At 31.5% G+C, this 27,697-nt stretch overlaps 1 long non-coding RNA gene across 1 annotated transcript in view; it reads right to left on the bottom strand.

The window, feature by feature from the left end:
* The window catches only part of LOC148276597 (uncharacterized), a 223,647-nt gene that overhangs the window by 44,751 nt on the left and 151,199 nt on the right, over nucleotides 1-27,697 (bottom strand). Inside the window, exon 2 of the long non-coding RNA XR_015823697.1 lies at nucleotides 21,824-21,916. This is a non-coding gene — a long non-coding RNA (uncharacterized LOC148276597). The remainder of the gene's footprint in view (nucleotides 1-21,823; nucleotides 21,917-27,697) is intronic.

Genomic DNA, 27,697 nt, shown 5'->3' with positions numbered 1-27,697 from the left:
TTTTTTATTAAATTTGTAACATGGATCCATCCATGCTAATATTATTATTGCGAAGGTGAGTTTGTTTGTTTTTTTTTTTACGTCTCAACAGAGCGGCCGATGGACATAATTTTTTGTAAAGGGATTAGAGAGAAGTAATATATAGTAGATATTTTTATATTTTTTCTATTATATATTTTGTGGCCCTTTTATTTTAGAATATTTTTATGTTTTTTTGAATTTTTTATTGCTTTTTTAATTACCATAAAATAAAATAAAATACCTTCTTATCTTTTACAAAATATTTTTTTTCCCTTTTTTATATTCCACAAAAATATTATACCTGTTTATTTATTAAAGGAGCAAAAAATTCAAAAACATTTCTTGTATACCCACAAACAGGCTATGCCTTTGTGGGATTTTTTGTTTACTATCCTTACTGTTAATATTAATTTCATTAAAAGGTATTTCATTGCTATGTAATTATCCTTTTTTTTTTAATACTCTGTTTTACTTCTTATGTTTATTGTGAAAAAAAAAATTACACCAATATTAAATAAATAATTTATAATAAATACATGTTTTACATGCCAATTTTAAAAAAAACGATGAAAAAAATATGTAATGATGTATCAGCAATGAGAAAAATTATTTAAAAACAAGTTGGCAAGGTGGAATATCAAAAAAAAAATTTGCACAGTAGTTTAAATTTGAAAAATTTATTTATCTATGATTAGTTTGGTTTGATTTTGGGTCTGTGAATAAAATAACGATGCTATGTCACCACAGACTAACAGATTATCGTATTTTTTTCATAGCAATAGTTAGACAACCAAGTTACTTTCAATCCCGATAAATGTATGATTCCATTGGGAAAATTCGTGTTGATAAACAAAAGCCCTTTCTGATAAACGACACAACTAATTGATTACCTAAATAATTTCTCCTTAATGCCACGTGAGCGAAACCGCAGGTAGAAGCTTGTATAAATGTAAAGCTAAAATGTATCTATAAATTTGGCCTAAGTGCACTAAGTGCCGATTCAATTGAATTATATAGGAAACAAAATAACTAGGAAGAAGAGAACATATTTAAAAATATTTTATTTAAAGCAATATCTTTGAAGTCAAACGTTTATATAAATGTTGTTAAATATTTGGATATAACCGCTTACCAACTTTTCTATGTCTACCGGTTTACTGTGTTTCAAAACGTACCCGTCGTTATGAAAATATTTTATGTTGTGGGAGAAATCGTTGAAAAAAGAGGGAGTGGAATAAAGGAGGGCCGTAATATAAATAGGTATAGAGTGACTATAACAATAGATCCTCGTATAATAGGCTATATTTTGTAATGCAATATTTTATAAATTTTTTTTTTATATATCTTTAGCTTTTTATTTTTTTTCTATTGAATATGTTCTGTAACTTGAATTATGAAAATAAAACTTTTATTCTATTGGTTGGTTGGAAGAAATTGCCATTTGGAAGTAAGCCCGCCAATGGACAAATAACATTATGTACAAAAAGTTAAATAAATAAATAAATAAAAAATATGCCAACTCTTGCTAATTATTCAATGCAATAAATATGCCAAGTCATGTAAATTTTTTAATGCAATGAATGTGTCAAATTCTTGACAACAGGCGACTTAAATATATTGAATTATAAAGAAAGTTCTGTCTATGTTAAAACATCAACATTTTTTCAACTCTTCTATCTGTAGACTTTTGTGAAGTAAAATGGCTGAAACTTTTATCATGTGGGTGAGAATTAAAGAAAACATTGTAAATGTTACACAGTGTGTAATGTGGCCACTAAAACCAGCCAATGACAGGTCATAAGCCCTGTAAATGCCAACACTTTCATATTTTTTTTCTCAAAAGTGTTTTCCTTCTCTATTGCAACAAATGAAAACATGGATTTTAAAACAGGAGACCAGTTTATAAAACAATAAAAAAAAATTGAACTACCGGAATAATTAAAATCGCGACCCCCCTTTTTCGCTTATTGCAGTCAAGTGTTTCGTATTGTTAGGTGTGGATGAATTTATGTTTCAAATTATTATCTATTGTCTGCTACGGATAATCGCTTCAGAGATCTCTGCTTCGGAGTATGATATACGTGATTAACCCCTCGGCATAATAAGTTTACTAATAATCGGCGATTTTAGATATTTTTTGTTGCACGAAGGCAAAATATGTTTCAACCTTTATCTGCCCTCAATGATGTATAAAACACCTAGGTACCTTCATGAAAGTACGTGACGTAAGATAATTGTTTCAAAGAGTCATTGACACATTTCTGGTCATGCGGTTACAAAATGAGATCCCAGCAGAATGCTTTTACGAGGCTTTTTTATAATTTGAGTCATCAAACAACAAAAACATATACAAATTTTGCTTAGAGATTTTTCTTTTGTGGCCCTAAGAGTGTTCAATATTTCGGATATTAAGTTCCCCAAAACAAAAGCCATTTTTGAACAGATGTTTGGATTTGAAGAGACCATGCAGGATACTGCCGTGAGATATTGCATTGATTTATAAACTGTTGTGCGTGTTGTCCAGATGTTAATCATATATGAAAGTATTTTTTAATTTAAAATTTTGCCATTATTATAATGTACCTCACCGTAACTTGCGTACCAATGCAGTCTTTGCTAAGAGAAATTATAAAACCAACATCGGATTCTTTTCTCCTCTGACTAGGATCCTTATAACAGTGAACGAAATCTCACTGAACGGTACTGTCAAATTGTTTCTACAGCAAAGGCAATCATTCAAGAGGAAAGCGGTGTTGTCGCTCCTGACTCGCGATGACACACTTGCCATGGCCGCCTAGATTATGCCATAATTATACCTTTTGTAAATTTAAATAGATTTTAATATTGTTTAGATTAAGTGTATATATTAATGTCAATCTGGCCTTCATAAGCCTGTTAATTGGCTTTAAAAAAAAAGTACATTTTTCCACTTTTCATTTTGTTGTATCCCAATTCAACACATGGCTGTTGGCCTCGTAGAGTAAGAGGTAAGTTATTATTGTTGTTTTGTAATAAATATGTATTTGCATGAATAAATACTTTAAAAATAGGTAAATGCATAACAGAAAGATCTTTTGACAACTTCTAAAAGTTCAAGCAATATCCGAATATCGGTTTTGAAATAAAGTCATATATTATGAATTATATCTATAGATATGTATGTATATATAAGAAAAGGGTTTCTTGAAGTAAATGGATGAGATGCGATATGTGTATTTTTATCCAAAGCTTCTTAGGGGTTGGTTAATAATATCTCTCGCATGGGCTGAGAAACCCCAAAATCCGAATATCCGTCAGATGATATTCTTGCAAATGTGCTCTTTTTGATGGGAAACATAATGCTATTATATACCTCAACCTGGAAATCAACGGAACATAAGAATCGTAAGTCCAACTACGTCCGCTTGGCTTGTTTGGGTTATCTTTTCGAACCTAAACTAAGCTACAACACGCTTGTATCAAAATAGATTTTTAAACTTGACAGAGATAAAGAACATAATTGAAAAGAGAATTTGATAGTCTGGACATTAACACGGCTCATGACACGTATTGTGCATGTCACTGCCAAATAGTTAAATCAACATCAATAATTGTTAAATTTTTTAATTTATTTTTCATGTGTATTTTTATTTTCCTCTTGTTTCCGTTATTTATTATTTTGCTTACGCATAAAAGCTTTTATCTTAGTATGTATATTTTGTACAATAGTTATTTTTTACGGGTCTGAGTCTATTCTTTCATTATTTTTTTTTAATTTTTGCATCTATGGTCTTCAGGAAGTCAATGTATTTTTTCGCAGTGGCTTCATTTTTTATTACTTCCTTTGGGTTTTCAAAAATTTGGCCGTATTGTGCGCACATTTGTATGCAGTTTAACCTCTCGGCGTAAAACATAGGACAATCGTGTAATATATGGAGGAAGTCCTGAGAGCTGAGTCCATCGCAAGGGCAACATCATGTGAAATTAGGTTAGATTAGGACATATTGGACAGCGTTTAATGATTTTTAAAAACAAAGTTTTGTTTAACTTGAAGTTAAGTAAAAAATCTTTTTGCTTTAAATTATTGAGATTAACCTAACCTATCCTAACCGAATCCTGTTTTTTGTTCGGCCGTTTCCAAAGGGCTGGCTTTCAACCGGCGGCAAACACGTTGAATGTTGATAGCCATTCAATGGAATGCTGGCATTTATAGAATTGGCTTGCCGCCCAATTGAGTATCTGATTGAACTTTTTAAAAAAAATATAAAATGCATATATTTATTAAATAAATCGGACTTTGCTGACAAAATGCATTAAGACATTAAAAAGTGTTCTGAGATAATCGCGTTGAAAGCTTTTTTATTCTTTCAATACATGATTTGTCTAACGATTTTCTTTTATTTTAATTTTTTTCAAAGCTATGAAGGAGTAATATTTTTTATAGGCAAAGCATAAATTTTGAATTCAGCATCTTGCACCTATATTTCAATGTATTTTAAATATACAAACACAGTTGACTTAATGCATTCTGTCACTATAGTCTATAGAGATAGTACATGTTGTGATAAAGATTGGAAGAACTCTCTCAGATAAACAGGTGAAGTGGAATTACGTCGCTTTAATTCGTTTTTGTCCAACAGAGCATTTTTAACGAAATTGAGTTAACACTTTGTATCCCGGAGCCGAGTAAACACGTGATTATATAACCACGCGTTGTGTCCCGGTACCGTGTTTTCACACGGTTTTCGCGTTAACACGGCTCCGAGATACAAAGCACAAAAAAAGAAATGAGACCCTTTATATGTGCTAACATTGCAATGTGGCTCTCCATAAAGGCCAATGTTGGCAAAATTGTCATGCAAAAAATACTTAGTAAATTGTTTCAAATAAATATCAGAAGTTTCAATTGATTTTATCCAGTATTTTTATAATTATGATACTTTTAAGGAATCCTTCACAAAGTATGAAATTTCACAAAACTTGGCCGGGCACAGGGTAAATTCTATGTGTATTTGGCCGGTTGCCAAAGTGTTAAGTGAACAAAAGTTCTGAGAAAGCCTTTATAAAATTAAAATTAAAAAATGTATAATTTATTAATAGTTATAGTGTTTTTTTTAACGAATTTCGTCTTAAATTGTGGTCATTATTTATGCTTATTTTGTAAAAAAAACTTCGAAGCTCTATTTCTGCACATTTGTGTTTTGGTCTGTTGGACAAAAACACAAGCGACGATTATTCAAAATACCGTGAAGAAGTTTTAGAATGCGAATGTTTTTTCTAAGCCTGGTGTTTTTTCTGAGCCAGTGTTGTTGCGTGCGGTATTCGATTATGTGGTAAAATTTGCAAAGATTAAAGATATAACGGTAACAAAATTTCCACACAAATAATATATAATGGGGTCCACCACAAACTTTGAGTTCGAGCGAAGAAATTTCACATTTTCGGGTCCCGAAATATTCAATGTATTGCCCGAACATTGTTACACCGAGACCCGAATTCAATTTAATAAGTTTACAAAAAATGGTTACACGGGTAGAGGAAAGTCGAGAAATGTGTAGAAATACGCTTCATAATAAAAAAGATACTTTATAAATTCACCAGTAGATAGTCGTGTTTCCATTTATTTTGCTTTACACATAAAATTGTATGTCTAAAACCGGTCTAACCTAGTTGGGCAGAGTACACAAACATCATTCTGAGAAAACTATTACAATAAAAAATATTGAAGTTAAGAAATGGTTATTTTTCTTAATTAATAATCATTATTATTATTTCACTTGAATGTATGTGTAACCTTTCTATCAACCTAAGCAAACATTGTATTTGGTTGACGAAACATGCTGTGTTTTTTAAACATGATATGGCATTCTTCTGTCAATTCAGTGATCACTGTTTACTTATTTACATAGTAAACCTCAAACCTTAAGTTGAGCGCACCAATCACCCTGAAGTTTGTTTAGGAAACTTCTTGTTTTGTGTCAACTGACGGAAAATATGTGTGGTGTTTTCAGGCCTGAAATAAGTAATTCAAGAAAATTGGATACGCGCCGTACAAAAACCATGTGTTGTTTATATTTGTCATGAAAATATAATAAACCGTATAAAAAATGTAAAAAACTTGGAAATATTAAGTAAAAATATTAATATCTTTTTATCTCGATTTTTTTAAATATACGTTGAGATGCATTTTAACGTTTTAATTACTTGTAAAAACAGATAAATATATATATACGAGGATATATGTGGATAATGTATTAATGTATATGGCGCTGTACAATAAATAAATATCCCAACACGACTTGCAGCTACAGAGCGCATGGACGGTTGGAATTATAGTTCCTCGTCTCCAAATATGATATATTACAATAAATTATGATACGTAGAAGTTAGGTTATAGCACGTCTTACAGCTACAGTGTGCATATACAGTAATAAATCTCGCCTCTTTTTACACTTTTATTTGACAATGAAGTTAAGAGTTTATGTAATATTTTACACAAACTAAATGAAAAACAAATTTATAAAAATATATTTTTTATTTTAATTTATTTATTTATCTTTTTGTCCGAAATATTATTTGTACCTTGGCGGGCTTATTGCCAAATGGCAATTTCTTCCAACCAGCCAATAAAATAAAAGTTTTATTTTTAAAATTCAAGTTACAGAACATATTCAATAGAAAAAATATTAAAAAGCTAAAGATATATAAAAATAGAAATAAACGTATTTGTTTATAAATTACCTTAAATCAAACTTATTACTAAATGGGAAAAAGGAAAAAAGAGGAAAGAGAAAAAAGGAAAGGAGGAGAGATTAAGGAAGAGAAAGGAGATGTTTCTTCAGACGTGATTTAAACAGAGATAATGTAGTAATATCTTTGATGGTGGATGGGAGATGATTCCACAGTCGAGCCGCATGGACACTATATGAGTTAGAGAAGAAAGAGGAATTTTGGATGGGTATTAGGAGGTTGTGGTCCTGTGGCTAGTGTCTCGGACTCACGGACCAAAGGTCCGTGGTTCGAATCCCACTCTACCCCAACTCGATTCCATTTTCTAATAGTGAGTTATTTACAACTCGTTGAAAATGGCCTTCAAAATTAAATATTTGGGTAAATCATAAGAACGCAAATATTTCAAAAAAAAAAAGAAAATAAAGAGAGTGCCTTGAGAATTAGAACATAGAGGTAAATCATGAACTGATAAGCGTTGAAATTTTTCACGCAGGTATAATAATACATAAAACATATATATTTACACTAATTTAAATTCTCCCAAGCCACTTTCTGTGGCCGACAGTGATATTTTTACCCTTTTCTGTATTATAAACGCAAGCATAAAATTATGTTCTAACGGAAAATATTTTGAGTGTGTGCGTTCATGTACAGATAGGAGCGGTTATGACTATGCTTCGTACAATGGAGTCGGGCAAAAAAAACATGAATTTGCAGCAATACCTCACCAACAATCCAGTTGTTAGCAATATCATCGGATCTAATGGCTATGGAATTCAACTTTTTATACCTGATAGGGAACATATTGTTTAGTACTCTGTTGGGCCTGATGGGCTAGAATTAGATCCGCTTAAGATTTTCCATTAGCCTAGGGCTCTATCCCATTGTCTTTCTAAAAATTTTGTCGGACAATATATATTGTATTTTCAAATGGTTCTCTCAGTCAGGTTGGACTAAAAGCACTGAGTTTGGTTGAAATAAATTCTTAATTAACCTCAAAATGCCTACAGGTGCTCAATTTTGATGGTGAATATAACATCACAACATTGATTTGAGTACTTGGACAGATGTATATACTCTAAGACTTCGACACTTAAAAATTGATTGATGTGGCTGACAAATTGGCAAGGCTGGGAGCTGAACCCAACTGTGAATTGCTCAAACGCGCTCCTCGTAATAAACTTTAGCCATGGGCCCGAAAGCAAAGCATAATACTCTGGTAAAAGTACTAGGTCAGCAGCACGCAAAGTAGATAATAATAAGGTACAGGCAATGGTTTACTTTCGACCTAATAAAACTTAGCCGAAATAAAGTAAAGGTTATCACTACAGCTCTTACAAAGCACTGCATATTGAACAAACTCCTTGCTAGAATGAACCTTTCCAAAACTTATACATGCTGACTTTGCTGTGCAGATGAGGAAACACCTATACACATTATATGGGGATGTGATGTTTTATGTAATAAAAGAAGTTTGCATCCCCAGGGAACCACTAGTCAAACTGCGGATGTGTCAGTACTCGCTCCCTACCAAAAATACCCGATTTTTTATGGCTCTGGGTATGGAGGGAGAAATTTAGCAAAATGAGAATTTTGGCCTTCTACACAGTAGCCAGGTTTTTTAAAGACCTGGGCGTGACCTGGCATCTGTGAGACCTGATTCTCGGCAACCCGTCCAATTAGATCTTTACAGGTCGCAGTGACATCAGGAGCTTGTATGGCTTGTATACCAATCCCATTAAAAAGAATAAGATGTCTAATTGTTCATAAATAAAGTTGATGGGATGTTATTTTTATAGAAATTTATTACAACAGAGAGGGAAAACATTCTTGAAGAGGGAAAAAAAGAAGTGTAAAACTGGAAAATTATTTTCAGACGTTCTATGGTGTGTGAAATAGTTCAGCCAGATAAATCTTACCCACACCAACAAAGGTTTCTTCTCATTCACTTCACAAAAGTCAACAAATGGAAGAGTTGAGAAAATGTTGATGTTTTAATATGGCAGAATGGTGAATGTTACACAGTGAGTAAAGTGGCTACTTTAACCAGCCAATGACAGGTTGTCAGCCCTGTCAATGCTAAGACTTCCATATTCAATTCTCAAGTATGTTTTTCATCTCATTTGAATAATACGTTTTATTTATATCTGTATGCGAGAGGTATATAAAAGTATCCACAAAAACCCAATTTTTCAGGAAATACACATTAGTGATTTTTTATACTTTAAGCATCTTGTATTTTTCAAAGAGAGGAAGTTTTAAAGATAAATTGTATTTTAAAATACATTGATACACATTTAAAAAAAATACAATTTTAAAATACTTTACTGTTCATTTTCTTACTGTCCTAACCCTCTTATTTCTTGTGGAGTTGCACTAATATTTTTTTTAAAATCCTTGTTGTGGTGTGCAGAACCAACAACCGTGAGGTTGACACATCCAATGCTACTTTGGCCCGCAACGCTTAGTCCACTGCAACGTCAGCCTAAACGAGCCTACTGAACACCGCACACCGAAACAACTGGACACATTTCATTTTGACTGTTCCTGTTGCCTGGGCGCAAGCTCTCCATCAGTGCTTGTTACTGTAAATTCCTTCTGTACGAAATAAAAGGATGTGACCCTTTGTAACTGCTTAATAAATAACTTCAATTGTAATACCATGCACACGAAACACGAATTTTTGTGGGGAATGACTTAATGATGCCTAGAGCGCTTGTAGCGGTGTTTCAAAGATCTTTTATTTTTACGGGGCCAAAGCTATATAATTTAGTGCCTAACATCTGGAAAAACGAAAGTAGAACATGTTTTAAGAAAAAAAAAATGGCAAATGGTTGATAGACATGGGAAGCAAAGAGTCAGAAAGTTTTTTGACAATTATAACTTAATTTGTACCCTATATGTTATATACAAACTTGTATATAATGTACATATTTATTATATTAAATACATACTAATTTTATTACATACAAACTTATAGATTACATTCATACTTATTATATCCGTGTACACTTTTGCAAATACAAACCTCAATTATTTTATTATTTTTGCCGCAACATATCGGTTCTTTAGAACAGGCATGGCCTATATAGGAACCGATGGACCCTTTTAAGTATTCCACTATACCGCACTCCTTCGCTTGCTTGATGTATCCTTAGCATTTAAGTAGAATATTTGTTTGTAATTTGGCTTATGTAATTTTTCTGTTAAATAAATAAATACATCTACTCCTTTTAACCTCAAATCAGCTCACGGGCACCTATCCTATAAATGGTGACCCCGACGTGATTAAAGAAATTAGGAGTTAATGCTATTTACTATTTAAAAGAGGACGAACATTTTTTTTCGACAAAGTAATAACTAAATTTCATCATATTTGAAGCTACCGTAGTTTACTTCTTGCTTACCGAAATAATGAAACATTCTGATTGAGATTTTATTTTTAAAGCTTTTTTCTGATGTATGAATTTTGATGAAAATACATCAAAGACGAGTTTGGAAGTGAACGACTCAAATGATAAAATGTAAGAAAATAAAATACGGAGCATATATGCACACATATATATAATATCAAGATTTTTATTTATTTGAGGTGACAAACTCTATTTCCTCTTCTAAAGATTGGAGTAACAAATCTCGCAGTATTTGACAAAAATGTAGACGAGTTTTTTTTGTATGACTAATGTGTATAAAGTTGAATATTTTCTAAAGCGTACATAACTTACACAAACGTGTTTCATATATCAAATTCTCATTTTTAGTGTACAAAAAAGAACACAAAAATGTCTCCGTGTAGTCATACGTTATTTTATATTTTGGCTTCTTGAACAGACGCTTTTCATAAAATGAGTTGATTTTTACAATAATGTATTTTTACATTCAATCAAATATGTCCCCCATGGCTTTTAAATCAGAAAAACTTACTCATCGACGTGATTTTCTAAGGGTTGAATTTCGAATCTTTCGCTATTTCGTGAAATTCTTTATTATCATTTTGAGAAATGGTATATGTATCTATAGAGCTAAAATCAAAATATGTATGGTTTGTTAGATTGTAAAATCTATCAACAAAACTATTTTTTACATAATTATTTATATTGTGGTGACGATTATAAACTATTTTTCAATCCTCAATAAACGACATTCTAAGAATATTATATTTAAACCAATAATTTATTCAGACGCACAGCGTACATTAAAATATTATAAACAACATGTTTACTCGTGTCCAGGCGGGTGAAAAATACAGTTTTGTCTTTGAAAAAGACCCAGAACCCTGGACGAGCATTTTTGACTCTGCTGGCTGATGACTGCTCTCAGGTAAAACTTTGGAAATCAAGTGAAGATAAGACCGTCTTGCTATGTAGAGTTTAACGCGTTCTCTTACCCTTCTTCAATCCCTAGCGTGGTGGATGTGAAAGAATTTTTTGAACTACAATATTTCACTATCTTAGGACTGGCACCTGAAGCGTAAGACTGATCACCTTACATTCATGCAAAAGATAAACTTAAAACGCTAAATTCCCTTTACCGACGTAATGCCCTATGCAACACTGTGTGTGATGACATATTTACTAGGAACTGAATGAGTCTGCGTCACGCTTTAAAGTGAAACGCTCATTCGGTAAAACTCGGAAAAGCCGAGTGCGTATAAAAGCTATTTGGCGCGTACGTTTTTTCTTTGTGGCAGAAAACGTATTTATTTGACACTTTATATACATATAAAATAAATATACATATAAGGGCGGGCATATTGCCTTAAGGCAATTTCTTCCTACCTACCCAAACCGTTCAGTTTGAGAAAATTATAAATACATGGACAATGGACATATTGAATCTTACAATTTTATACAAAAATTAATAGCAAAGATTAAAAAAAAACTATATGTATATAAAAAAAATAATAATAACACTATACTATGAAGAGAGGAGAGGGGATGGAAAGGAAAGAAGAAGGATAAAGGAACAATTTAAATATTTAGATAGTGACATTTTAATATTGACTTAAATGTAAATAAAGAAGGGGCGTCTCTAACATTAGTAAGTAGATTATTCCACAATCGAGCGGCTACTACTGTGAAGAGGAGGCAGGAAAATTAGAGCGACGACAGGGTATTAAAAGGGTTCTCTCGTTACTAGAACAAAGAGATAGTCCGTGTTGTGAAAGAGGTTGGATGAGCTCTCTCAGATAAACAGGCGAAGTGGGATTATTTAAAATATTGTGAAGAAGTGATAGAATGTGAATGTTTCTTCTATGCCTGATACTGAACCAGTGTAGTTGCGTGCGATACTCGGTTATGTGGTCTAATTTTCGAAGATTAAAGATATAACGAATACAAATATTCTGCAATCGTTATTTATCGTTACTTATCAAGCAATTCAAAGTTAGCATCTGGATAACATACATCCGCGTAGTCAAGGAGTGGAAGAAGTAAGCTCTTGACTAAAGTTTGCTAAAAATTAATTGGCAAGAAATTCTCGAATCTTTAAGTGAGTGCAAACTGCTATAAAGTTTACGACTAACTTCATTAACCTGATCGTTCCACCCTAAATGCTTATGAATGATAATACCTAAGTTTTTGACTAAAGTCATGAATGGGATTCAATCCATCACGCTTAAAGGCAATCCGTTCTTTCCTTATAACACACATTCTTATCGCGAGAATCACGCGCGTCCGCACTGCCGGCGCTCGGAATTCACCACGATTGCTCGCGAGGCGTAACTTGGAGGCCAAAAAAAGAGTTTTCAATGATTTTAAATAATCCCCCTCGTTAATTACTGTGCTACTGATTTCCTGGAATTTTATTTGATCATTTTCAATCGAAAGATTCTATTCTTGTTCTTAAAAGGGTACAACTTTGAACCACCATTATTGAATAAAGGTAATTATTAACGTTTTTTCTCAATACGACCATTCAAGACTAGAAGCTGGTTAAAATATACTGATGAATTCACAGAATTAAGCATAACATTAAGGATTTGATTAAAAAACGTTTGTAGTTTCAATCGGAATTCAAATTAGTCTAAAATGGCTAAAATTTGAATACTTAATTAAAGAAAATTGTAATTGTTAAAAATTAAGAAAATCTAAATAAGCCTAATTATTTGTTTAAAAATGGGCTTATTCAGTCAATAAAATATTACAACTTTAGAAATGCAAGCTTGGACAAAATAGATAAATGACTGTTTTGCGACAAGATTTTGTATATTTCAGTTATTGTTTAAATCCAGAAAAACTTACACAAAAAAAGATCAGATCCTGTCTCGAGTTTACAACACAACACGATCGGGACATTGGTGAATTCAAGCCATAGTTTGTACTGTGATCAAGGAACAACGCATTATTTTGTATGCTGATGTATGCTGATGCTTAGTGAAACATATGAAAAAAAAAAAACCTAAATAATGAAGTAATGTTACCAAGATACACAACTGTCAGATGAGATTAGTTAAGTCGGCATACAGGAGACGTAATGGTCGTAATCCAAAGAAAAAATTCTATCGAGATAATTTAAAATTAGGTTCTGCAAGAAACAAAACCCACGATGCTCGTTATACGAGTAAATAATAAATTTATATCAGGAACATGTGCAGTCTTTAAGATAACTGAATTTTATTTTTTTAATCAAGTTAGGGTCTCATTCGCCCAAACCAATATTCAATTAACTGCTCCACAAGTGTACAGTAGCTTATGTTAGGTTTTTGTTATTTTCATTGTGCGTTTTGTAATATAAATAATATAGATGTACATATATATGTACCTAGTTTTTGACTTATAACAGTCTAAATATTTTGCTAATTATCTCAGTTTGTTTAGTTAGTCTTCTTTGTGTATTCTTAAATGTAAAAACATTTCAAAAAAGAATATTGTTTAGTTTCCTCGGCACGGGTAACCCCAGTGAGGTCACATTATTTTTATTATTGTTTATAGTTTGTAAGAGTAGAATCTGAATAAATAAATTAATTAATAAACAAAGTATCAAAATAATATTTTTTGAGAAATTTCCAAGTTCAAGGATAAGTATATTTTTGTTTCAACTTTCTCCCTCCCCGGTTTGACAAAAAAAAGTGTGAAGCTAAAACAATCAGCAAGACAAGCAAATCGATCTCTTATCCTTTAACTGCATTGTTAGTGTTATTTAAAGATTTGCATACCACATTGCACAATGCTGGTGTCGGTATCTCCATCAGCTACATGTTTTTATGTCTACGGTTGCCATTTTCGAACACAGCATACGGATTAAGTTTATTTTGTTTTTCTGGTTTACAAGAAATTGTTCTTGTTGAACTGTAACCCCCATGGTTTCGTCAAAATTTATGTTAACTGATGATTTAGTGCTTTTTCCTCGCATTTGTTCAGCTACTATGAAGAGCCAGGGTACAATGATGAGCCCTTATATCTTGCATATAAAAATGCGTCGAATGGCACACTGTAGATGCCCAATGGCATGAAAATAAGGAATAATTTTCTGGACACAGCAAAGGTGGGAATCCAAATTACCTAAGCGTTCTGCTTCCATAAAATGTTTCGTAACTGAAAGTGAACGTGAAAATTTTGCACCGATACGGTAACAGTGGGTGTATTATTTTTCAAAGACCTCAGCTCATTTTTACTTGTATTAAAGCTAGTTGGTCACTATCTTTAAGCATGTTTTAGTCTATATTTTATATTTTATGATACTCAACATTTCTCTGGATTGAACACTGAATTCATTATATTTTTTGGAATTATAATTTTAATTTTTTTATATTTTTTATTATTTATTTATTGGCATGCAGACACACTTACTAGTAAGAATATTGTGCGTAAAATTATCTCAACTCGATTTTCCTTTTCGGGATTTATACCTGAGAGTAATCACTAAATAAATCAAATTAAAAAAAAAAATCGAAATGCGATCCCTCAGGCGAATGTGTGGTAAAACGATGTATGATAGGTGCACAAATGTCGAGATCCGTGAAGTGTGTAAGGCTGAGACATGCATTATTGACAGAATTAAGAAAGGGGTGCTGCGTTGGTTTGGACATGTAGAGCGAATGGACAAACGACTAAAAGGATCTACGATGCAAATGTTGATGGATGCAGAAAACGAGGAAGACCGAGAAAGACATGGCACGATCAAGTCCATCAAATACTTGAAGATGGACATGTCAAAAGTAGGAATAATCAGCGTGCGTGCATAAGAAGATGTATGAATGTAGAGGAAGCGAGGTCTGTATGCCAAGATAGAGTGTTATGGCGTTCTATCCTCTCTGCCTACCGGCGTGATGGTTTGTTGTTGTTGTAAAAAAAAAATAAGCATCAATCGACTCTAATTTTACCGTGTCGTATGAATTTGGACGATACGTATAAAATAAGCCTGATTTGAAACGAATTTATGGTCAACGTAGTTGTACTACTAGTACCTAGTATGAAATAATATATAGTATTTTCGTAGCATAAAAGAGACCCTTCGGCGAATTTCAATTTCAATACAAATTAATACAAGTCTCCAGAGCATAAGTAAAAATTAATTTTTGGTACTAGTCCCTCCAGTAAATGTTTACTGAATAGGAATTGTAAAGATGTTTTCTTCCTTCGGCGAACGATTTTCAAAACTTTAATACCTTTGTTAAACTTTTTTAATACGAATCAAATTCAAGAACTTTTCAGATTATATACTTTTAGAATCATAAATTTTGATGTGAAGCCAGCATTTTCATTAGTTTTTTTACTAGTGATGCGCAAAACCAAAGAATGAAAACAACCGGATTGGCAATAATCGAAAATTAAAAAATAAACCTGTTATTGAATTAGTAAATAATTTTGAGAGTTTTCATTACCCTTTTTCCATTTAAACCAACTTATTTCTAATAATATACAAAAAAAACAGAATGTAATGCTGAGACATGAATAATTAGCTTAATCGAATATTATAACAATATTGCATACAACATCCTGAAACGAGATAAGAACAATCGAAACTAATAAATCAGGGACTGAAATTATACAACTACCAGAAAAAACTAGACAAACTTTTCAAGCAAGAATTTTTTTAATGGCTGCTATTTTTGGACATGTACTCGCATAAAGCGACTGGACACCTTATGAACAGTCCAAAAACTAACGTCACGAATTAGAATGAGAAAACTTTTGAGAAATGACAGTCATTGCCAAATTCAATCAAAGTTGCAATAATTGGTGTACGTGTATGAGAGGATGAAATCAGAGGGAGTTATGTATGTCTAGTGCAAAAAAAAGTAATTAAATTAATAATTTATTTATTACAATATTTAATATCAGTTTTCTAGTGATCAGCTAGAAACCAAACGAGTGGTTTAATTGCGTTAATCACTTCACTATGAGGTGAACTAATTAAAACAGTAGAAAAAATGCCGTAAAAAAAAATCTGGAATATACAAAGTGTGTAAAGTGGCCACTTAAACCAGCCAATGACAGGTCGTAAGCCCTGTAAAAACCCAGACTTCCATATTCCCTTATTTAAGGTATTCTCCATCCCTGTTGTAAATTGTTGATTTAAATATGTATTTTACTGTATTTTTAGCTGTAATGAAGTATTCTTTTTGTTAATAAACACTGTTCTGATACAGCGCTAGTTAGAAAGTTTTATACCCCTCAACAGATTATCAAAATTCTATTTTCTTGTAATATTTGTTCAATTCTTGTAAAGAACCTTGAATTTTATGGTAATTCTGTATCTTGTTAAAAATATGTTGACGGCATAAGAGATAAAATTTTAACGAGATAATGCTCATTAAACGATAGGATCCATCTTTGTTTTTAAAATGCCGTGTAAAACGCATATTAGAGTAAAAAAGACTAATTGTCAATCAATTTCAAGCAATTTACTGAAAGCTGTATGTCGCGCCCTTTTACGCTGCTTCACATTTACTAATCGGTGCGCAGATAACACTTTTTCCCACCAAATAGAAGATAAGTTCCGAAACCTCAACTGAATGGAACACAAGACGAGTGCTTGGTGCCACATCTAGTGTACACATATATATATAAATGAATAACAATTGTTTGTTTTCACATTTGTAACAGTACTGAAATTTAAAATGGAATACTCGAATAATCCTTGCGAATTGTAGAAATATACTATAATAGAAAGATGTTTTGTTCACCAAACGTATTGGGATTTTTGAGAAACAAATTTACTGCGTGACAAGTTTGAGGCTAACATTATTTCCAAAAGTTTCGTTAATTGGCCTCTACGATCTTGCGATTTGACGTCATTGTATTATTTTCTACGGTCGATGAAAACAAACCAAGAACTTTTAAAGCATTGGAAGCTAATTTAACACGCATTATTTTGAAAATAACGCCGGATTTGTTGGAGAAAATGGACAAAAAATGGACTGAAAAAATGCGCAACGTAGCTTTTGATCACGGTGGTACTATTTATGGGATGTAATTTTTTTTATTTGAATTTTCATTCTTTTGAACGCAATAAAAACAAACTAACTCCAAGCAATATTTGCTCTATTTTTATATATTTTAAGTTATTATTATATAAATAGTTTATAAGTTTTTTCATTACAAAAAGACTTAAATTATTTGCTCCATAAATGTCATATTTAGATATCACTGTTAAAATAAAACAGGATAGAATTCGTTATTCAATTATATCTTGATAAAGAAAACCGGTAGGCAGAACAGAAAAAAGGGCTTAAAAATAAAGTTGTTTCAAATTTAATTTATTATTATTATATATTTGTATCTTATTTTGCGTATGGAAGGCAGCAATTAAAAGGAAATGAAAACATGAAATTAAGAACAAAAAACAAAAATTTAAATGTCAGATCAGTAGGATATTTGATCAATTTAGGAACCGCAGTCAGAAAGTCCGCTGGATTACCGGGGAAGAACCTTATTTGGCAATCGTTTCAAACTAGAGTATGGGTCATGGGGTCCACCACAAACTCTATGAATTCCAAAACAAACGATGCAATATAAAATTATGACCCAGATTCAATTTCATAGTAATTTTAAAAAAAAATGGAAACTGGACATGGATTGAGAGAAGTCAGAATATTTCTTAAAATACAAAAAAAAACGGATATGAATTTAATATCGTAAAATTGTACACTAAATTGACACCTAGCTCCACGCAAAAAATATCTGCCTTAAAATAGGTTGTACCTATTTAAGTTTGTTGGAACAGAGAGGGAAAACATTTTTGAGAAGGGAATATGGGAGCCTAGGCATTTATAGGCCTAAGTTGGAACATTCACATTTCCTTAATTCTTCCGTCTGTTGACTTTTGTGAAGTAAAAGAGCTCATAATCCAGGGATATTTATTATCATAAAATATGTAGAAGATATTATAATGAAGAACTTAAGCCCTACGGGAAATTGGATACAAAAAATGTTTTCTTACGCGGGGTAAAAATTAGAGAATTAAATTGTACGGCAAAGTTTAATGTACAGAAAAAATAATAATACATATTTTGATAAAAACGCACTACTTTAAATGACGTCACTGGTTCATGTGAATCAACCTATAATCTAAGAGCTATGGAAGATTTCCGGTCTGCTTGTCGCTTCTGGACCACTGGGAAGAACTGAATGAGAATAAGCGGAAATGAACCTCTGACGTTACACGCGGAGTTATTTCAGAAATACAAAACTTTGAAAAATCGTAGCGCCGATAATACGATATATAAAAATAAAAAATAAAAAATTTTGACTTAGTTTAACAGTCTATTAAAAAATATTTTTTTTTTTAAAAACCACTGAACTTCCTCATTTTGTGAATAAAATATCGTTATTTCTATGAAAATCGACGATATGCTCTATGGTTTGTCTTTCGATACTATTGTCACAGCCCGGTGAGGCTATCTCCCCCGATTTGTGCATCATCTCCGCACATTCCCGCAGCCACGCCTGACCTTATTAGGGCTGCACCGAGGCACGAGATTCTAAAGTACTACATATATATTGTAATGAATGGTAAATAAACTGACACAGCTGGTATCAAATAATCAATTCTTAGAGAGATCTGGCAATAAAGAAAATAACAATAAAAATTAAGCGGTATTTCGAATTAAAACATTTATTTAAAAAATATTTATTTGTTTTCTTGAGATAGTAAAAATTATATTTCTTGTATATAAACTAGTATTTGCAATTATTTAAATTAATGTATACTAGCAATGTTTTTATTCTATTAAAAATTTTCTGGACATGAACTAGATTCAACAACTGGATTTCTTTATTTCCTTCTCATAATATAGTTCTCATATCTGTTGTGATATAATACTATTTCTTAATTTAAACATCTAAATTATAACAACGAATTTTTCATTTATTTAATTTTTTTCTTTTCTTTTAAAATCTCTCTTGAAATTATGCTATACGCGTGATGAAAAATCTAAAAAACAGCGTGTTATCGGCTGTATACTATTTACAACACGTTTAAAATATTTTAGTTTGTAAACACATCTTAACTATCAATTCGTCCGGCTTCTGTGCTCAATAGAAAAAATAACATTAATCATTTGTACGTGGTTAAGGCCATATTGGAAAACTTTATTTCGTTAGAAATTCACAATAAGATATCTAGGTATTGCACTGAATATGAGAAAACCCTTATTTCTTTTGTTGTTCAAAATTTTCTACAAAACAGAAGCCATAAACGTTTTGCGATTCAATATAAAAATTCAATATTCGATAATGGCTTGCAAAAATATATTTTATTGTAAAAAATATTTAATTATTGCTTATTTGGTAGACAAACATTAAAAAATGTACATTAAATAATATAAAATGTTTGTATTAATGTGCACACTGCATGCTTTTTAAAAACATACTTGAAAACAAAAATTAAAAAAAACTAAGAATTATATAGCTTTTTTTATAAATATTACAGTGTGTCTGCAGAGTTGAATCGTGATATCTCTGGTTATAGAAAAACAGCGAAAAGATTAGGGTATCATTTGACGAGAAAGTGTTGTGGATTTTACTTAAATTATAATTCGGCGAAAAAGAGCCCAAACGGCTTTTGCAGTTGAGGCTTATTTCGTGACCAGGAGTTCTGCCAATGTGACAAGGCGACGTTTTTGTTCTCAGTTCGATATCCGAAGATTGAGGCCGAGTGATGGCCGTTGAATTAATTGATACGAACGTAAGTGCAGAAGTGTAAAAAAAAAATCTGTTGGAAATGAACCTTGACCTAGATCCTTTGGACAACCCCAACTGTGTAAGAGACAACATTTAGTGAAATCCACGTAAACCTGACCGGAAGGTTATCGCATCTTGTATATAGCATCTTCTGGCATTTGAAAGACTTCGGTTCACAACATGTTGATAAGATATTTTAAATTTTATCCTTAAAATTTGCAAATTGTCCAGCAGTTTGAAGAAAATGATTACATACGTAGGGAAAACTATGCCAGAGTGATTTTGAAATGATTTTTTACCCCGACACGTTTGAACAACATTTTTGTGACGAGGCGTATTTTCACGTTAAAAGTAAGCTCATAAACATAACACGCACAACTGGAGCGATAAAAAATCAAAAAAAGACCATCAAAAGCTACTTCATAGCCTAAAGACCGCTGTTTGGTACGCCATTTCCTGCGGACGTGAAATTGGGACTTCAGAACGATATATGCCATGATGGATTACTTTTTTTATATTGAAACTGCAGCAACATTTATTTCCATTCTTAATTTTTAATTACTCTTACAAATTTTCTTCATTTTTAATATTATTTCCATTTGTAAATACTCACTACAAACTACAAACCTTAAAATATATTTTTTTCACTAAATTTTAAATTTTTAAACAACTTTCATTTATGTTTTCTTTTTCCTTCTCTTTTTTATACTTTCATAATTAACCTTACATATAATTGCTTTTTAATATGGAAACTTCGCTGGTCCATTAGAATTAAGTCTAATTGTGTAAAATATTAAACTTTGTAACTGTACTGTATGTTTCCTGAATAAAAGAAAATAAAAATAAATAAAATAAATAAACATGATGATTTCTATTATATAACTTATGTCCAGTGGGATAAATCTTAGGAATACACTGCTAGAGCATAAATAGTCAAATAGAGAAGCATGTTTTACAGAAAAATGGGTTCCGGAAAATTAATCAGTTGCTTTGGTGACATAGACTGGCTAGTAAGATTATCTGATATTATCATGTTTGATTTTTTCACATGTTATTTGCCCTCAGCTTTACAAAAATATATCCAATCCGCGATAGCATCCATCTACCCAGATCTCAGCGAGAGAGTTTTTGCCTACATGAGGTCTCAATTGCAAGTGTGTTTGCGACAAAAGGGAAAGCATTTGTGTTAAATAATTTTTAAAACATGAATTCTAATTATTATTGAATAAAAAAATAAATAAATCATATTTGATGCATTTCTCAATTTAATAAAAATATCTTGAAGGATTGGTTTAAATTTTGCAGTTACAGTTTTTTTTTTTTAATATTGATAACATTTTTCTACTTTGCCTAATATTATTATAAAATGATCTTAATATTATCGATAAAGAGTCATAGTGCGCAATAGTGTTATTGATATTTGATCACTTACATGATGCCATTATTATTTTAATCTTATATTAAAAACAAATTACAACTACGGTTTCCTGATATCAACTTTTTCTTGGCGAAGTGTTTTTCAATTTTCCATGTCTTAACGAAGTATCGAAATTCGGAAGAATCACGGTAGTGTAAACTAGCCCTTATTCTTAGAGGTAGGGGTCAGTGCTATTCAAGTTCATGACTTCCTAGTATTTCATGACTTCCTATTATTTCATGACTTCCGGCACTAGCCCTGTAGTCAAGGTTCTTTCAAAATGTGTTCGAGTCTAGTGTAAAGGGTTTTATCTATAAGAAAATCAGTAGTGTCCCGTGTTCTCGAGATCTCGCCCTTCAAAGTTATATCAACATGCTAAAGTAGTAGAATTAAAGAATAAATAATTACTGTAAATAATCAAACCACTAAAACAATAATTTCAAAAACGTTTTATCAAAAAAAGTTTGATTTTACTGTCAAATTAATGTTTTTTTGTTGAAAGGTAATTCGGATTAAATATAAGGTTTTCAGATAGAAAAAAAATTACCTCTTATCATCCGTGAAGAATCTTGTTCTGAAAATGTTCCCAGAATGTTCCGGTCTTCTTGATTTCCAATTTAATAAGAAACGATTTTTTATCCTGAAAATAAAAAAAAGTTTTGTTCATATGGATTATTGTGTTAAATATGTAAAAAATATTACAGTTATGTTTGTGAAGTAGAACCAAAATCTTTTGGCTTGGCTCTCTCTTCACCCTAAAAAAGTTTTTTTTTTCACACGTACACTATCATCATAATTTCTCTATCCCCACCTAGTGGTGCGCATAGGGAACTGCGTCGGTATTTATTCCAAACGTAGCGTATCTGGATCTTTCTTGTTTCAAAAGTAAGGTTGAAAGTTTTTTGCTTCAGGCGCCGTAGAATATTACAGCGTCTTTAATACAATTATTTTACATTTACCCGAATCGAACCTAGGACAAAAGAGTTGTAGGTAAACGCGCCAATCACTACATTACGAGACTGACTTATCTCCACTCAATTTTCTTTTACAGGACTTTTATCTGAGAGTAGCCATCGAGTCGAGAACACTTGTCCAGGACCCAGAATTCATCAGAACGCAAAAAATAATTCATTCGCACAATTAGCATAATAAAAATAATATATATCTGATATTCCCGTCGAGACATAAAAATCAATAATTGTATATAAAAAACTAGGCATTTACAGGTATTATGACCTGTCGTTTGATGGTTGAAGTGGCCAGTTTACACACTGAGTTACATTCACTATTCTGCCTTTAGTTAAACATCTACATTTCCTCAATTCTTCCATACTTCGAAAGTTTGCGACGATGATTAACGTAACTATATATTAACTTTTGCAAAAATTACAGAAGATATGCAACGTTCTCATGGACCAGGCGATTTAACACTGAATTGTCAATGTCAATCCTATTTTTTCAACTAAACCCAGTAACGTGCAAATGATTATAAACGTAATCGACGATTGTAATAACATTACACGTCAAAAACCTGGTATTTACACTTTCATTCATTTTGCAACTGCAATATTAGCGTATATTTATTTATTTAACTTTTTGTATACAATGTTATTTGTATATTGGCGGGCTTATTGCCAAATGGCATTTTTTTCCAATTAACCAATAAAATAAAAGTTGTATTTTTATAATTCAAGTAACAGAACATATTCAATAGAAAAAAAAATGCTAAAGATTTATAAAAATAGAAATAAACGTATTTGTTTATAAATTACCTCAAATCAAAACTATTACTCAATGGAAAAAAGGAAAAAAGAGGAAAAAGGAAAGGAGGAGAGATTAAGGAAGAGAAAGGAGATGTTTCTTCAGACGTGATTTAAAAAGAGATAATGTAGTAATATCTTTGATGGTGGATGGGAGATGATTCCACAGTCGAGCCGCATGGACACTATATGAGTTAGAGAAGAAAGATGAATTGTGGACGGGTATTAAGAGAGTGCCTTGGGAACTAGAACGAAGAGGTAACCCATGAACTGATAAGCGTTGAAATTTTTCGCGCAGGTATATAGGAGCGTTAGGACTTAAATAAAATGCATTAAAGATTTATTTACTCACGTCCCTCTTGAAATTAAAAATCAGCGAGATTTTTTCGTAAATTTTGGTATCCCTAAGCACGTCTTTTTTTTCTTTCTGCTGATGTTGGGTGGTCTGCATTATTCATAAAAAATATTTTTGGTTTAACAGTTAGCCACAGGTTGATTAGCTTGATTAATTCTTGTATGGCTGTATCGAAACACGAGTCTACATGGGATACGAGACTTGATACAAACTTAGAAATCTCCTGTCTTACTTCGAAAATAATGATATCAAATTACCACCCATGTAAGAAAACAACCACTTGATTTACTGTGTCGACGTGTAGTATTTAGTGAACATGATAGAAATAAAATAAAAAGGAATCAATTCATTAGTTACATAAACCTTGACAAAGAAGCTTGTTTGCTTTGAAACCGGTCGGTGAAATATAAAAATTAGTGATTAAAAACAAAGTTGTTTTATTTATTTTTTATGAAGAAAATTTTGTTTGCATACTTGCACACTTTGTATAAAGATTAATAATATGGTCGCAATATAGTAAAGAAATGCAAGAATTAGTTGAAAAACAATGAATAGAGCACTTAAAATAACATTTAATTTTCATAGGTCATTAGCCCTGTAAACGTCTGGACTTGGAAAAAAATGGTAAATATCTATGCTCTTATATTTAAATATTAATAACAACTAAGGGGGTTGAATCCAAATTTTGTCCATAAAAATTTAGATCGACCCTAAAAATTCTTGAAAAAATAAAACTCTTTCTTTCCAACCGGCCGGGCCCCAATATGGTTTCTACCTTTCTTCTAAAATAAAAAAACCCAAAGCAATAGTACGTCAAAATATTTCATATCTATCCTTGTTTACTGTAATATATTGACACACTTACGTATTTGAGATCAACAAATAACGTACATCTTAGTAAATAAAATATCCTTGTCATTCGTTTCTGAAGAAAATGGATTTCAATGTATTTTAACATCTTTATTGAAAAACTCGAAAGCTTAAATGTGCTTTCATTTTGTAAAGTCTCGACTTAAATATTCTTAATTTAAAAAATTTTATCAATCAGTTTTACTCACTAAAACTTCGATTATTTCGCAACAATTTAATATAAATTGATGTAAGATAATCTTTAAAACGTTTAAGTGTTATAATTTAACATAAACTTTCATTTCAAATTACATGTGTATACATATTCAGTAACCAATTAAGGATTTTTAAGCTGTGCCCGTGTTTTACCATAATAATTTAGAAAAAAAAATGTAAAGTAACTTAATAAATTAAGAAATCATGTGATACAATATAAAAATTCAAAAATAATCCAAATACAAGAAATAACATTGAATAATAACATACGATTCAACATTTAAAAAAATGATTCAAATATAAAAAATAACAATTTATACTTAAAAATCAAATTAAATATCAATTATCCGCAAGAAATTACAAATATAAACAAGTTTACAAAATAAAATCATTAAAATTTGCATAACATAATACAAAAAATAATTCTTATACATTTAAAAGAAAAGTTTGGTGAGATTTTAGTTTTTGAAAAAAAAAATAAAAACAATACTCATTTTTTTATAAACGATTTAAAAAAAATACAAATCTAAAACGGACAAAATTGATTCCTTACATAAATTGTAAAAATGAAAGTACATCATATTTCATAAAAAAATATGTCCTGCATACAAACACATAAAGGAAAATAAAATCTCCTATATTATGCGCACATTTTTTCAAGCACGTTCCACATTTTTTTGACAGGCTCGGATTCTAAATCTTCTTTCGAAATATCTTTTTTAACATTGTTTTTATGTCCTTCGCATATTAAAATTACAAAATATTATTTATGGTTTGTTGTAAGAATTCCATGAGAAGTTTTTATTTTATTCACATATTTTAATTTTATTTCGTTCATAGAATTTTAAGGGTATTTTTTTATCTGTATGGTTTATTAAAAATATGGATTTTTGATGCATTAGTACATTTCAAGAACTTATATAATCAGGAAACTAGAGTTTATGATCAGAGGTCTCAAACTTGAAAAATAAACTTCACGAAAATCGAAGTATATCCGCAAATGTATATTTAAGTGATAGAATTAAAAACGTTACATTTTAAGAAAATGACAAAAAACAGTTTGCGAGCTTGAAAAAAAATATTTACAAAACCAAAAAGATTTTCCAGGGTAATTGGCGCTAAGAAACAATCATTAAATATGTTTTTTTACCCATTGAGCCTCAGCATTACTTATGAATTAAAAAAAATTAAGTGTCACTACTCGGAATAATAACAAACTTTCTACTTTGATCGGTTAAACTAACAACTCGTATTAAAACTCATTATTATTTTTTTTAAATTCTGTTTACAAAAATGACTTGTTTTTTATGCAACATAACAGGCCAGGAGGCCCGAGTACAGTTGTGAATTACAGCACAAAACACTCAGAAATGTTTACATCGGAAATCAAACCAAGAATTTTTAGTGTTAAATGCAAGCGTCTTAACTACTACACTAAGGAAGCCACGTGTTTTTTTTACATTGATGTGTGTGTAAATAAATAATATACAAGAGTTCCGACTTTATGTAAAACTTTGTAGCTATAAAAATAATAATTTTGTCTTTCTAAAGTTATACAAATATGGTATTAATAAATTACCACCCCTTAACGAGTATTTTAAATTGTTGAGAGAAACGTAATATAAGCTAAACTCGTTTACTGTTCAAGTTACAAAAGTATGGAACGCTTTACCATGAAATGAGATGCACCTTCATTTTATGTTTTCAAGAAACTGCAGAAATATCCTTACCATTTCTTAGAACTAAAATAATTTTTCAGTCATCTCTACCTCCATCCTTCCCCCCTAACTCTTTCCTGACATATATTTACTGCTCTCCATGAAACCCCCTTTCCACACACGTTTCCTACACTGCCTCTCCCTGTTGTCATGAAAAGCATTTTTAAAAGGGGTATTCTTTTATGATTTATTTACGTTATATACGATTTTTTATTGAAATCACATATTATTATGTTGGTAGGATGGTTGAAAAAATAATATTCAAGTTGTAAATAAACATTTTTTTAACGCGCCTCCAAGTCAGTGTACCAATAACTTCTCTAAATTAAAAAGTAAAAAAATGTTTTATTATATTAAATAAAATAAATTTTTGAAAAGGATAATTGAAGTCTAGTCATTTAAAGTTTTCATGAACTGATTGGTTGGTTGAAGCAATTCTTCAACATGGTGTATATGCCCGTTTAAAGAACCATATTTTGTGTACAATGGTTCTATTTGTAAATTTTAAATCTTATTTTGCTTTTCCACATTCGTTCCTAAGTGACGCGTGTTAACATCACCAGACGCCTCCAGAAGACCCTATGGCCAGCCAGTAATTTTACCCACTCCCACGTCAACCCCGCGTCCATTATTCCAGGATGGCGGGAGCCCGCAGGTGTAAAGAAGAGGCAACTTGGGTATAGGTCCTACCAAGGCATGCGCAGCACGTGTCCAAGCCAGGTCTACCGCAGCATCCTCAAGACGCTCGTTGTAGAAGTCAACGATGGTAAAATATTACCAAATATTAATTTTATTGTGTTTATATTTAAAATTTATTTTTATTCGCACCATACATAAATTTTATCATTGTTAATTTTAATAAGTCGAACGTCATGGTCTTTGAAAGAAATGTAACTATGACTGAATGTAAGATTGTAGTAAATGGAGATAGTTTGAAACAGGTCGAAGAATTTGTATATCTGGGTAGTATGTTTACTAGAGATGGAAATATGGACAAGGATATTGAAAGGAGGGTTAGTGCCGGTAACAGAGTTAATGGTGCCTTAAAGTCTGTCGTAGCAAATAAGTGTCTATCGCAAGAGGCTAAATTAGCAGTTCATAATGGAGTTCTGGTACCAACCCTAATGTATGGAAGCGAAGGATGGAGTTGGAAAAAAGGGACGAAAGTAGACTAAATGCTGTTGAAATGCGATCCCTCAGGCGAATGTGCGGAAAAACAATGTATGATAGGTGCCCTAATGTCGAAATTAGAGCAGAATGCAAGGCTGAGTTAAGCATTATCGACAAAATTAAGAAAGGTCTTTTGCGATGGTTCAGTCATGTGGAGCGAATGAATAATGAAAGAACGGCTAAAAAGATTTATGATGCGAATGTGTCTGGTTGTAGAAGTCGAGGAAGGCCGAGAAAGACATGGCATGATCAAGTACAACAAATTCTTGAAAGTGGTCATGTGAAAAGTCGGAATAATCGACGTGCGTGCATGAGAAGATGTATGAATGTGAAGGAAGCAAAGGAAGTGTGCC

Source organism: Micrasema longulum, unplaced genomic scaffold (genome assembly GCF_059751315.1).
Source record: "Micrasema longulum isolate JH-2025_06_02 unplaced genomic scaffold, ASM5975131v1 h1tg001186l, whole genome shotgun sequence".
In the NCBI taxonomy this organism is placed as follows: Eukaryota; Metazoa; Arthropoda; class Insecta; order Trichoptera; family Brachycentridae; genus Micrasema; species Micrasema longulum.
The sequence above is the reverse complement of the archived record's forward strand: the minus strand, read 5'-3'. Positions and strand labels throughout refer to the sequence as shown.